The 14,279-nt window shown below is 40.1% G+C and overlaps 1 non-coding gene across 1 annotated transcript; it reads left to right on the top strand.

Moving 5' to 3' along the window:
* The first annotated feature begins 5,903 nt into the window (after positions 1–5,903).
* Positions 5,904–6,032, top strand: LOC113562338. Its single transcript, XR_003406861.1, has one exon. It is a non-coding gene; the product is annotated as a U11 spliceosomal RNA (small nuclear RNA).
* Positions 6,033–14,279: the final 8,247 nt, after the last annotated feature.

Here is a 14,279-nt window from a genome sequence, read left to right as displayed (position 1 = left end):
TTTTTTACGTACCATCTAGTAGAGCGTTTGAAGATGCGCACATTGATCTACGGGTCAAAATTATCCAAGGTCACTGAAGGCCAATTGCAAGGAAAATAATTTACTTTATATTGCCTAGAGTTCTCTGCTATTAAAAATACTGTAAACTCAGAAATGAAAATGTTCTAGCTCTTAGAAATTTTTTCTTTTTCCGCAAAGTTCTGAGTTGTTGTTATCATTATTTTATATTGCCTAGAGTTCTCTGCTATTAAAAATACCATAAATTCAGAAATGAAAAATTCAAAAGTTCTAGCACTTAGAAATTTGAGCCTTCAGTGACCTTGAATGATTTTGATCCGTAGATCAATGTGCGCATCTTCAAACGCTCTACTAGATGGTACGTAAAAAACATCATACCATTTAAAAAAACGAAGTTGACCTTCATATGACCTTTACGCGTCCACCTAATAAAAAATTATTTAGAACAAATTATGTGTCCCTCGAAACCATTCAAGTTTGGTCTGACACATTGTTTTCTACCACCAATAACAGCCGAGATATTCAGGTAGCCTGTTTTAGGTGCCTCACCCTGTATATATAATATAATCATAATAGGAGCATATATACAAAGCATATTGAATTTCTAACAGAAAATGTCAAATACGTTACATATAGCAAGATTAATCAGATTCAGACAGATAAATTCAGGAATGTACATAAAAAAACATAGTAACTACAGTTGATCGACATGTTGCAAACAATTGAAAATGATAATGCATAATGACAAAGCATGATAGATTGAAAATTGTATAAAAATTATTACCAATAATATTAAAAATGTCATTGTGTTTTAACGCCCAAGTATTCCTTGTTCCATTCGCGGGAAGTAACATAAATTGGACATTCCTTTCCGACTCGGAACTCGATTCTCGAAACGCGAAAGAGAATTGAATCATACTTTATTATCGCCATACGTAATACGTGCACGTCATGAACATTGGAACTGCGAATGTCGCTTATAAATTTGGAGGCACGTTCTTGCTCCGGGATGGGTGGCCGGACCAAAAGAACGAAAGGTGGATTTAGGACGTCGAATATTGGCAGTGTCGCCGGAGTGGACGAGGAGGGAAGAGGGTTACGCGTCCAGAATCGTATCCAAAATTCATGGCACGTGTGCTCCTAACGTAGCTCTCCCAGGAGCCCTTTACCTGAAGAGGTTACTACCTATTTTTATGTGTACCTACGTAGTTATCGAAAGGGAAAGGGCTGTGAGAGAAAGCTCGGATCGAAGCTCCGAGAGACCGTTCCAACTGCAATCCGCCGGGTAGGGCTAAGGAAGAGGGGGATCGGTACAATAAAACCTTTCAAGCGTGTAATCTTTATTTCATCAGTTAGAGACGTATGGCGACTTTTATTCGTGTTACTCTTAAGAAATTTTTTATTTTCTATAAAAGACATAAACTGTTTAACAATTATTAGTCAATTAGCTTTAAATATAATATTAACTGTATCACGTGCTTCGATATTTTTATTTGCAAAAACCGTTGCCAGCGGATTCATTGATAATGCCGTCGAATGCCAAGAGCGCACTCTTTCCTTCACGTTTGACCTTTTCTGACCTGTCATGCAACGAGGAGGATCAGGGCCTCCTCACTGGGTGATTCTCATCGTCCACCGTACCCTAGTAACGGCCTTTACGTAACACCCTGACATTCTCGGATGGCTGGACGACCGTCATAATGCAGAGCACATAATGCGTACTGCTTTTTTTTCGCCGCAGAATCGCTTCATAGTAGTGGCAATCAGGATCTACGAGTGATGCGACATCAAAGATAGAGGGAGAGTAGAAACACGTGATTCGATTACATTAGGGTTGAGGCTCACTTAAGTAAAATGAGGCGTTTAAAAAGAGCATACCTAAACCATCTTATATAATAGGATATTCCTATATATGGGATATACTAAATTGAAACGCACAGACATACAAATATACAATTTGTTTTTTTCAGAAATTAAAACGGAAGTATACATGAAAGCAGCCTTACTCTTTTGTCATTTGCGATCTTTAGACACCTTGATAATTTCGTTGCTTTATAATTGCTGAGATTTTTGAAAAGAACTCCTTCAGATAATTTTGAAAACTGAACAAGTTTATATTCTAATATACTATTTTAATCAACACTGTGTTTTTCCGAACGTGAAAGAGATACCAAGTTCTCTCTTTTGAGATTTTAAGATTTTGAGAGGAGACCTATCTTTAAAAAGAAGTTTAATCCTAGATGAGCGCATCAAGATTATTTTATTTCTTAAAATGAGAATCATTTTTAACCACCTCTATCTGTAACTTTTCTCACGATAAGTGCAATGACCTGTAATTCAAGATTGCTCAAGAGTGTCATCTTTAACAATATCTCTATTTTTCACTTATTCCAATTACGTTTCACATAAAACGTGGTGACATACTCTATCGCGCAACGATTTAAACGCGTTAAGAGATTACCGCGTTGTGACAAGAAGAAAAAGAAGGTACAGTTCTGAGCTAGATGTACGCGAAGACGTCGTCACCGAAAGCTCGCGTTAATTAAGGCTTTTTAGCGAACGAGACGGAGCAGACGACGCGTGTGTAATTGTGCGCATTCCCCTGTTGGCAGCTTCGCCGTGGGGGCTTTGTCTTGAGAAACCAGGCTGGTTCTTAGCGTCTGAGGCTGCCTGCACGCCTACGGACAATGGTGATGGCCTACGACAATACAATTCTAGTTTATAGTATTTCCAAGACGCGAGCACCCTGCTTCTCTCGATATCATCTACTTCGTCTCCTATTTCTGGCTTCCATAGTCCATCCTTTCTCTACTTATTGCCTCTCTTCTATTTCTTTCGGTCTATCTCTATCCTGCTCTCTTTAACCCTTTTGTGAGAACGGTGAACTAAAAAAACGACTGGTAAAATTACGCATGATGCGCAAACGATGCGATTAGACTAGGGCTCGGAATACTTATTTGTTTTAATTCGCACTTTTTAAAATGGATGGCGCCAAGACCCGTTTTATAGTTTTAGATCGCTTCCTACGAGATTTGCATATAGCAATATCACTTCCGCCAGCAGACACTACACACATAAATATTTACACAGTCAGCAGGTATCTTTATCGTGTTTATCAATTTCCCTAAAACTTGATGATTTATGAAGTGCAAACTGTGTTCAAAAATATACTAGTTAACAGCTTCCGATAAAACTATTCCGAAGACCGGCGAACGCCTCGTTGCAATAATAAATTGCATTTGCTAGAGATACATTATTTTGCTTTATCAGCAAATTAATGTGTTTCTATGCGATAATATTGAATAATTTCGGAAAATCAGTTATAATAGTGAAAGTCTGTTATTGTTGTATCGAATACGCAAGCAGAAACGATTTTGTTGTAACAGCAATATTTTCCGTATAAGCATACCTGAATATATCTGACAAATTGGTATAACATTTGCAAATGGTTGCAAGTTACTTGTGAATACTTGCGAATGGTTGCAAGCTACTCAAAACCGTTTCTCTTCAGGGAATATTTTTTTGAGAGAATTTCTCGATGATTTATTTCTGTACGCTATCTATGGACTAGATATGACTCGTTTTACTTTTGACGACGCATGCAAAAGCGTTTACTAGGAAGTAGCGACTCTACTAGAGGGCTTTACGGAGAAGATATGGAGAATCAGTACATCAATTTAATGAAAATCAGTTCTGCCAGACGTAGAGGACTTTCCTCGCGAATGTGATTGATGAGGCGCGCCGACTCGAGCGCATTTATCGTGAAAGTGTAGATTAGCATTGCTGTCGACAAAATATATTACGCTGGTGTGTCGCGAGAGTAATAAATGTAATTTAATGTGGTATAGAGCTACTACGACTCTCAGTAGATCGCCATGTTGCATATGTCATGTGCATTACACGCGACTATTTGCGCCATATATCTAAAAAGAAGCTTAACAAGTTGGAATTGCACACGCAACAATATGCTGTGTTAAGTGATAATAAAAATAGTGATAATTATTTCTATGTGATAATTGCGTTTGTATTTATCGTGAAATGCAGAAAGGATGATAAAGCTACAAGTTTACTTAATAAACTTACTCTCATGCCATTATTGTTGTTTAAAAGCCTCTATGAAATGTGATTTAATTACTCATTCAAATACTATGTACCTGACATAGGATCGATAAGAAAAATGGATATGACAATAATAGATGTATTTACTATTTGATATTTATTATTTAATAAAAATCAAACAGTTGTGAATCGCAATCGTTGATTATCTTCAGTGTAATAAATTCCGATATTTGCAGAGCTTACATTAGCCACAGATGCGATCTAAACTCTCGGTTCTCTAGTTCCGGTTATCAGATGATAATATATCCTGTGAAACGTGTAATATCATAATAGTAATAACGGAAGCAGAATAGATATCTCTGTGCGGAATTTCCTTTTCTCTACGCATATGCTTTTAACAAAACGTTGAAAACTTACAAAGTAAATCAAATCAACAAATTAAAACGCATATTATAGATAAAGCTCATAACTGATATGATCACTTTTTTTACAGCAGAGCACTTTTTTACAATGTAATATCTTTCTTCAATGTTCCAGAATAACGACTCTTCGAAATGTAACGTAATTGCGTACGGATTACTGATAAATTATTTCCGAGGGTAACGCGCGCTAATATCGGGCGCCTCACCCCACGTCGCCGATCTTTATCGTACATTCTCGTCGTCGACACTTAGGTCGTGGGCTACGTGGAAACGCACCCCCAGGATTGCTCTTATCGGCATCTATCCCGTCGTATGTCGTAGCGACGCCCATTTCCCACCCCTCGCCTTATCTCGCTGGTTGGTTCGCGTGAAAACCCTCTTTGGTCTGGCGTTTCTCTCCCTTGCCAGCTGAGAAGACAATACCCCCTAAAAAGGTAACAAACTTTTTTAGTAGCTGCGAGAGGGAGAGACCTGAATGACGGGAAAACCGAGACCATATGCGAGCAAGTTTGTCGTAGTTCTTGTCTCGTCGCGCTCTATACTTTCCCTACATGAGAGTATTCTCTACACAAAGCGCGTATTCTCCACATTTACTGGCTGGAAGCTTTATAATTGCCCTCCAGCTTACAAGATTTCGTCAAATGATTGCGTATGAATGTATACATAATATCGCGGAGAAGTCTGTACATGAATATTACACGAGGAAAGACAAGGATTTCTGTGTTGCATTTACATGCTACCTTTTCTTTTCATCAAAAGACACACGATATTGGTGTCAAACTTTAAGTCCCCAAAGTACGTGTATGATCATATTAACATTTTATTTGTAATAATATTACCTAGCATTATCTCGTGAATATTATTGCGTTATTATTTATAATCAAAATAATCAAAGGTTTTTAAGGATTTGATGAGTTTAAAGAATCTATTTTTTGGAATTGTATTTGGAATTTTTATCAGGAATTAAAAATGGACAGTTTTTGCATTATTTTACTTACAAGTATAATATTTATTATTAACAGATAAAAACGAATTATTTATTTATTAAAAATAGCAAAGTGCACACTAACTCGTGGGCAAATGTACTAATAAAGAAAAAAAAAAGAAAATTGATATTTAATAATATTATTACATCATGCAATAATAACACAATTTATTTATCAATGAATATATCAAGCACATAAAATAAGAAACAAATCGAAATCTCTCTTCTTTATAAAAATTTCTTTATAAAAAGGGATAATATTGCAGATTTTAACGCGAAAAATAGAATTAGGTCAGTGCTACATCCGCGGAACGATAGTTCGTCAAATGCACTACAGATGGCCAGGTAGACTATGCGTAACTCGCAACTGGTTTCCAACTTAATGGCTATATAAGACGCCCGAGTGGAATCGTCTGACTAAAAAGGGTGCTCGCTACTTCAATAGCGCGCGATGTCCTAGACGTTGCGGGGTATGGCTATCAAGACATACCCAGTACGTAATTTTTGAAAACATGAGGCTGTTAGCTGCCACCTGCACTGACGCCTCTGCCTTTTTACGTAAAAACTTTATCTACATCTTTCGCTGCATTATTAATGTTTCATTCCGTTTGAGTTACATGCGCACTCATTTTTCATTTTCTTTTTGTGTAAAAAATTACATTATGTATTAAACAATTAAATATTAAAAAATTTAGCTTTAATACGTTTGTAACGTATTAATTAATTATTGTGCACATATAAATTGCAATTCGATATTTCTTAAATAATAATCGTTGCTTCCTTGAAATCCAAAGTATAAAATAAAATACAAAGACGTAAACAAAGTTACAAAATTACGCAAAGTATGTATCAAATTGTCACTTTTTAATTAATCGGCAATAAATAACACACGAAGGAAGTTGCATAACAAGAAAAACACTTGTTTCGAAGAGCTTTATTTTTGATGAACCTGCAGCTTCTCTCGCAGAATAAATTGGAGTATCGTACGACAACGGCGTCGGACTAAGCCGCAGGAGAGGCGGCAGGTCGATGCGGCCATTAATAATCGAGAAGTTTCTTAGAAGTAAAACCGAGTGAAATCATCAACGGCTCCTCGATAGCATCGCGGGACTCTCGTCTACTCTTGACGGCGAGCAGCGCGCGCGGTAATCTTCCTTTCGCGCGCTGCGAGCCACGTCGGACGAGTTCATTACGGTTGCAACGCGGCTAACAGGATTTCGCTGGTTGTCGTAACGAGCTCTCCGTCGAGTCGTAATTCAAAAGTTGATTCGAGTGCCTGCAATTTATTGCCCCGGGACTTTTCCTCGCGGCGACGAGACGGGGGAGGAGGCAGGGGGAGGGAGGGAGGAAGGAAGAAGTGGGCAGACTGGGCAGGACACGGCGACGGGACGACGAGGAAACTCGCGTCGTGTCGCGATAAGGTCACGGAAAATTGCATTAAACATCGTGGGCACGTGCGACCAGCGGAGAAGAAAGGAGTGTAAGAGGCGAAAAATAACTAGGAGACTGCCTTAGATTTGAACTCGAACTCTCCGGGATCCCTGGTTCACACGCCTAGGTCTTAGGCTGTACGGCCAATACTCCTACTGTTGTGATCAACTTGTTTTTCATTTTGATCCTCTGTACGACCTGTCAGTCTCGACTATCTTTCCAGATCTTACAGGAGTTTCTTCGCGCCGATACCGGCAGCGAAACGCAAATTGAAGCTCTCTCCCTTCCCCTCCTTCTTAGCTTGTTAACGCCAAGCGGACACTCGCGAACGAAGTCGTCGATCCCTCCCGTGAACTCGTAAATTACGGCGGAAGTATGGAAAATTTTAATGATCCCTCTCCGGACAAGGACTGCACTTTCGGGCCGAATCGCCGAACGAAAAAAGACAAAAAAGACTTGCAGAATGCGCGAGTATTATCGCAGGGATGAAACTACATTGATAAAATCGATTACTGCATTGATAAAATCGATTACGTCAAGAATAGAGAAATGGAAGAAGGAAAAAGAGAGAGAGAAAGAGGGAGGGAGAGGATAGAAGAAGACACATCGGAAGGGATTCGATCGATAATGGATTTGCAGTCGGCGGAATCGAAAGTTACGATCGCACGGCGGCGCCGGCAATCCTTTCCAAACTTGGCAATCCGCTTAAGTTTTGCAGATTCGACTGCAGAACTTATCGGATCGAAGGCGGGCCGCAGATACGAAATCACGACTACGCATAACTACGTATTTGAGCTGCGACCCACGGCCAATTTCTCGTGTGCGTATTCGAAGCATGAATATATCTTGATGAAAGCAGTTTTCAATAACTTGCTCAGAAATTTGTCTCTCTTGATTTTTAATGACTCTTTTGACTCGTATGACTCTACTGACTTGAAATATTTCTTATTTGGCCGTAAGCAACGAAGAGAACATATCGAACTTGCTTATCGATTCACGCAAAATGCGCATCTTTTTTACGCAGTTCTATTACGTTATTTTATGTTATCTGTAATTGTTGCGTCGTAAATTGAATTTACCTACGCTGTGGTTTTGTGGCAAGTGTTGTCGAGGGATTCCGTGTCGCATCGTTAAAATTTCATTAGGGATGTGTGCACGCCGTATGTACATCTCGGTCGTTCTCCTCGCTACCCGTTACATCCTTCATTTCCGGTCCTAGCGCGCTTCCTGTGCCTGCGGCAGTAGATAGCGCGTGCACGCCGTTCCACATATATTTCCGGCATTCGTTCTGCGGCCTTCCGCTCGGAACGTACTGGAACGCCACGGATTACATTCGTATATCGTTGGTGTGCGAGCTCGAACTTTGCCCGATATGTTATACGAGAGACGACGTCACGCGTTTGTGGGATCTCACGCGAGAGATTATGACTGTTCCTAACAGACGCGCGGGAGAGGGAGAGGAAGACCTTATAAAATGCACGTATGGAGGAATAGTCAGCTTCTATTTATTCCAGCCGAGGATTAATACAGTAGGGTGAATAATGGACTACGGTATAAAATAAAATAAACTGCAGCAGAAATCAAGAACGAGAACTATCATTTCAGGAAATTCAAGACAAAGTGATCGATCAGTCATGCAATTCCAAGCACGTGATTCAAGGACATTCCATCGGTATTGCGATATCCGGTATTCCGATTCCAACATCGACATTCCACGATACTACCTATTAGGCGTGCGAATTACTTTAATGCTTTTGTTTTTGAGGCAATTGAGTCTTTACATACTTTCTTCTTTTCGAGAAGGGATTTGTCAGTAGATTGAGAAAAATATTAGAAAACGATGGCGAATATTTCGAAGATTGATAGAGGAAAGTCCCCGATTATGAGATACCATATCGATTTTGCCGAATGTAAGGAAATCTATAGGCAGAATTTAAAAATGTAATACGTTCTCTTGAAGAGAATTTAATAAGCTTTAGGTTGGTCAAATGAAAAATCTAATTTAAATATTATTTTTTCTGAAAATTAAAAAAATTTGAAAAAACAGCTTTACACAGGATCGAGAAAGTGTGCTCCTAATATAAGATACCTCGAGAAATCGGTGTTAAAAGTGCAAAATACATCAGTATTGCAAGTAAAAAACTTTATTAGATAGTTTTATAAAAATACTGCTGCCACAGCCTTCGCCAAATCTTCACGATTCCACTGTCGACGCTTCCTCGTTTCTCTGACCTCCATAGTCAAATTCTATAAAAATTAAATACAAAAATTCGTAATATAAATTCGTATTAACTTTTCTTTAACCTTAAGTAGTATTTTCTTTCTTTTTATTACACTACATAATCTTCATATTCGAGCAATAATTATCTCATATTAAGAGTATCCTGAATATCTCATTATACGAGCCACACGCCTAGCGGTTCCGCGATCATGAAATCTAACCTCTACAATTAAGCAATTCAACAAATTGCGTATTTTCCCGTTACTACGATTCTACTCTATCATTGCATACTGAATTTATTGCCAACCATTTCTTTATTATATAATAAACAAGGTTTAAAGACTTACCTCAAGTTACTTTGACATGTTCACAATTTCACAAACCTTTTCTTGCAAAAGCTAAACGCAATAACGAACAATGAATTTTTCACTAAATACATTTTACACCAAGAGTAATAAGTTCATGGTGGAACTAACAGATGGTGCTCAATAGTTTAGCAGAAACCCCATTATCTCATATTAGGAGCATATCTCATAATAGGGGATTCTCCTCTATGTTTATTATTTTTTTAATCAAGACTCAATTTCTTCAAACGAACACCAAATTAATTTACACTAAACTCGCCAACAGTAGAAGCAAGTTTTCACGCGAAACGTGCGGTCGATTAAGCATTTGATAGGGATTTGCGCTGAACTCGTGAAGCTTGCCGCGATAACGTGGCTCGCGAAGAGTACGCTATACGGTAGAATAACTTGTTGTAACTCGCAATTGCGGCGAAACAACAACAACGAGAAGCACGCAGTGCCTGCGAAATCCGAATTTTCACTATAGACTAACAATAAGCGAGGTCACGTAGCCACTACGAGAACGATGATTCATAGCGGCTCCAGCTGGCCGCTGGCGGTGAGTTATCCAACTCCAATCCGAGTTCGCTTCGCGGGAAGAAAGAGGAAGCTCCTGGCTAAAATCGAACAGATCAAACAAAAAAATCCGAACCTACGCGCGATAACTCGAAAGTTTCGCAAAACTATCATCAGACATGCGCGCGTCATGTGTAAGATCTGGAAAGATAGTCGAGACTGACAGGTCGTATAGAGGATCAGAATGAAAACAAGTTGATCACAACAGTAGGAGTATTGGCCGTACAGCCTAAGACCTAGGCGTGTGAACCAGGGATCCCGGAGAGTTCGAGTTCAAATCTAAGGCAGTCTCCTAGTTATTTTTCGCCTCTTACAATTCAGAAGTGGGATAAAATCCGCTACCCCTCGAAGACAGTTGAGATTCATCCGCTACCCCTCGGAGAGGAGGGAGTTGAGAAGCAGCTGGCGGGAGTGAAGCCTGAACATGGAGGTCGGGACGGACTCAGAGGAGTGAACCAACATGGAGAGTGGGAAGGACTCAGAGGAGTGAACCAACATGGAGGTTGGGAGGGACTCAGAGGAGTGAACCAACATGGATGTTGGGAGGGACTCAGAAGAGTGAACCAAAAATGGAGGTTGGGAGGGACTCAAGTGGAGTGAACCGACGATTTGGAGACATTCGGGGACAAATGTAATGTCAGGCTGGCCGAGCTGTAATATCTGGAAAGATAGTCGAGACTGACAGGTCGTACAGAGGATCAGAATGAAAAACAAGTTGATCACAACAGTAGGAGTATTGGCCGTACAGCCTAAGACCTAGGCGTGTGAACCAGGGATCTCGGAGAGTTCGAGTTCAAATCTAAGGCAGTCTCCTAGTTATTTTTCGCCTCTTACAATTCAGAAGTGGGATAAAATCCGCTACCCCTCGAAGACAGTTGAGATTCATCCGCTACCCCTCGGAGAGGAGGGAGTTGAGAAGCAGCTGGCGGGAGTGAAGCCTGAACACGGAGGTCGGGACGGACTCAGAGGAGTGAACCAACATGGAGATTGGGAAGGACTCAGAGGAGTGAACCAACATGGAGGTTGGGAGGGACTCAGAAGAGTGAACCAAAAATGGAGGTTGGGAGGGACTCAGAGGAGTGAACCAACATGGAGGTTGGGAGGGACTCAGAAGAGTGAACCAAAAATGGATGTTGGGAGGGACTCAAGTGGAGTGAACCGACGATTTGGAGACATTCGGGGACGAATGTAATGTCAGGCTGGCCGAGCTGTAAGATCTGGAAAGATAGTCGAGACTGACAGGTCGTACAGAGGATCAAAATGAAAAACAAGTTGATCACAACAGTAGGAGTATTGGCCGTACAGCCTAAGACCTGGGCGTGTGAACCAGGGATCCCGGAGAGTTCGAGTTCAAATCTAAGGCAGTCTCCTAGTTATTTTTCGCCTCTTACACATGTCTCATGAAGTAGTCGAGTCAGGGATGTTTGCTCTTCTTCTTTTGCTCGGCGGGCGTGCGATCGCAGCTTCTGGAGGACCTATTTTTATCGCATCCCCTTCGTAAACTCCGCGAGAGAGTCTCGGGCCTCTCTGCGGGCGACATATGTTATCTCCCGCGTGTGTCGGACACGTTTTCTACGCTCTTATTCCACATCCGACACGTCTGTGTTCACAGCGAACGACGGCGGATCTTGAAGGGAGTAACGGTCGGAGGTCGAGGCGAGTTTGAAACATCGGGAGAGAAAGAACCGTCGTACAGGCCGCCGAGATAGACCGGATAAATTGTATAATCAAAGAGGGGAGAAAAGATTCATCTCCACAACAACGCAGAATCAGCTTCAACCCTGCTATCTTGTTCAGTCCCCTTTAACGGATTTTTCTCCAGTTACGGGGCATTTTGTGCAACGTTAAAGCCACGTTAAGGTACAGTTTAAGATACATAAGGCGTTTCAATTGAACTTTAAAACGCATACGAAAGTGAACAGGAGATAGTGGTGTTACAAGAAATGATGCTTTTTGATCGCCTCGCAGAAAGCGGTTTTGCGGTATTTATTTATTGCTCCTCGTGGTCGAAGTGTAACGTGCGCTTAACGTGGGATTCCCGCGGAAATAATGGTGACTCTTACGCTGGTGGGACTTTCCAAATAATTGAACTTGTGCTTCTTCGTGTAACAAAGAAATCTTTTAATACAATGGCTATTGGAGTCGCTTGGAGTTTCAACCGCTTTACGTCACCCTTTTAATCTTCCTGCACGTTGAAGTAGATGGTCGCTATTGCGTGTTCTACGGGCTCACTTTGTTCCCGCTGACATTATGCCAATTAGGTTGAAAGCGTTCAAAGGAGAGCATGATTGTGTGACATTGTACTCTTCGTTTAATTGGATGGGGCAAAGGCGTCAATATAAAAAATTATAATTCTAACATTCATGATACAAAAATTGTCACGAGTATATACATAATTTATTAATAACATTCCTGATATGCCAAGGAATAATAAAGGAATTTTCTCACTGAACGAATAAAAATTTCGCGGAACGTTAAAAGTCACGAGAATGCATCGCAATATCACTCGGAATTTAAAATTCTGCTTACAATCGAGAAACGTAGCGTATTTCAAATTCAAATCAGAACGGTAAAATACCATCGTGGTTGAAAACGGAGAAACAACCAACCTTCGTGAATCGCATTCAACGCATGTTCGTTTGCGTTCGATGCGATTGAAAGAACGATTTAATGATCGCACCTAATGTACATATTAAACGCGCATCATCACAATGACGTTGAGCAATAAGTTGAAACAGAAAAACGGAAAACGCACATTGAATGGGAATTTCCAAGAATCAAACGGGAATTATCGTTGATCAGTGAGTCAAACGTTAATTACTCATATAGAAGCCATTAAATTTCAGCTCGCAGAGCTTAAATTTAAGCGCTTTTGCTAGGTGCACAATCAGAAATTTTTATTCGGGAATCCTGCATATAACACGGATAGATTCGTGAGACAAGGAGCACAAACAGAGACGGAAAACGAGAGTAAAACAGAGAGAAAGAGAGAGAGAGAAGAGAAAAAAACGAAGAAAGAAAGAGCAAGAAGGAGAAATCGATAAACGAGCCGTTAATTTGATATAACTTAACTGGTTGATCTCCCTGCGACCATATGCAGCTATACGCGAAAGCAACCACCGAATGCCACCGAAAACCGGTTTAAGCACGCCGCTCGCACGCGGAATACGGTCTATCGCAGAATTTATACGCGCACGCGTCGCGGTGCCGATGCATTTATACAAAGGTAGTCCGAATTTATTGCCGTAATCGGACAACGTATGTGTAGAGCGCAAACTGGAACCGATTCGGTACGGAAAACCGCGAAACGATGCAATAACTCGTGGATGGACATGGTCCTCGTACCCTTGCGAGATCGTTTCAATCGTCGATATTAACCTTGTATTTGTGTATTTGCACGAGGTATTTTACTGGCATTTTACTAGCGATTTAATTGATATAGTGTAAAAAGTATGATTTAAGGGGGGAGCCTACTTTAGAACGCTGAAAATAAGGTATATTTTACGAATTGTTTTTGGAGAAACTATACAGCGGATCATTATAAAACTTTGATGCATTTATTAGTACATGTTTAAAGATTAAAAAAATTATTTTTTTATTTGAATGTATCGCTTGTAGAGGTCGTCCTGGAGAAATCTTAGTGCAGCCGCGTCGCCGGCATTGCAAATTAGTGAGCATTCTCCTGCCTCCAAATTTCGTCTAAACTGAAAATTGAAATATCTTCTCGTTATTTATGAATTCCCATCGTCAATGAACCAAAGAGAGAAGAAAAAGTTGAAAAGTGTCAAAATGGTGGAGCTTAGAACACAAAAGTACGATTTTTAGGCAAAGTTTTTGAACTTTTTCATGCAAAAGTAATTGTTTAACTTAATGTTTTTATGAATATTAAAGGTCATCGACGATGGGAATTCATAAATAACAAGAAATATTTCAATTTTTCAGTTTGGATGAAATTTGGAGGCAGGAGAATGCTCACCAATTTACAATGCCGGCTGCACTAAGATGCCTCCAGGACGACCTCTACAGGCGATATATTCAAATCAAAAAAATAATTTTTTTTATTTTAAACATGTACTAATAAATGCATCAAAGTTTATAATGATCCGCTGTATAGTTTCTCCAAAAAAAATTCGTAAATTATACCTTATTTTCAACGTTCTAAAGCAGGCTCCCCCCTTAAGCAATTACATGTCTCGGACGCTATACTGTTTTCACTAAATCAA

This window comes from Ooceraea biroi, chromosome 7 (assembly GCF_003672135.1).
Source record: "Ooceraea biroi isolate clonal line C1 chromosome 7, Obir_v5.4, whole genome shotgun sequence".
Classification (NCBI taxonomy): domain Eukaryota; kingdom Metazoa; phylum Arthropoda; class Insecta; order Hymenoptera; family Formicidae; genus Ooceraea; species Ooceraea biroi.
This window is presented reverse-complemented; position numbering and strand designations above follow the sequence as displayed.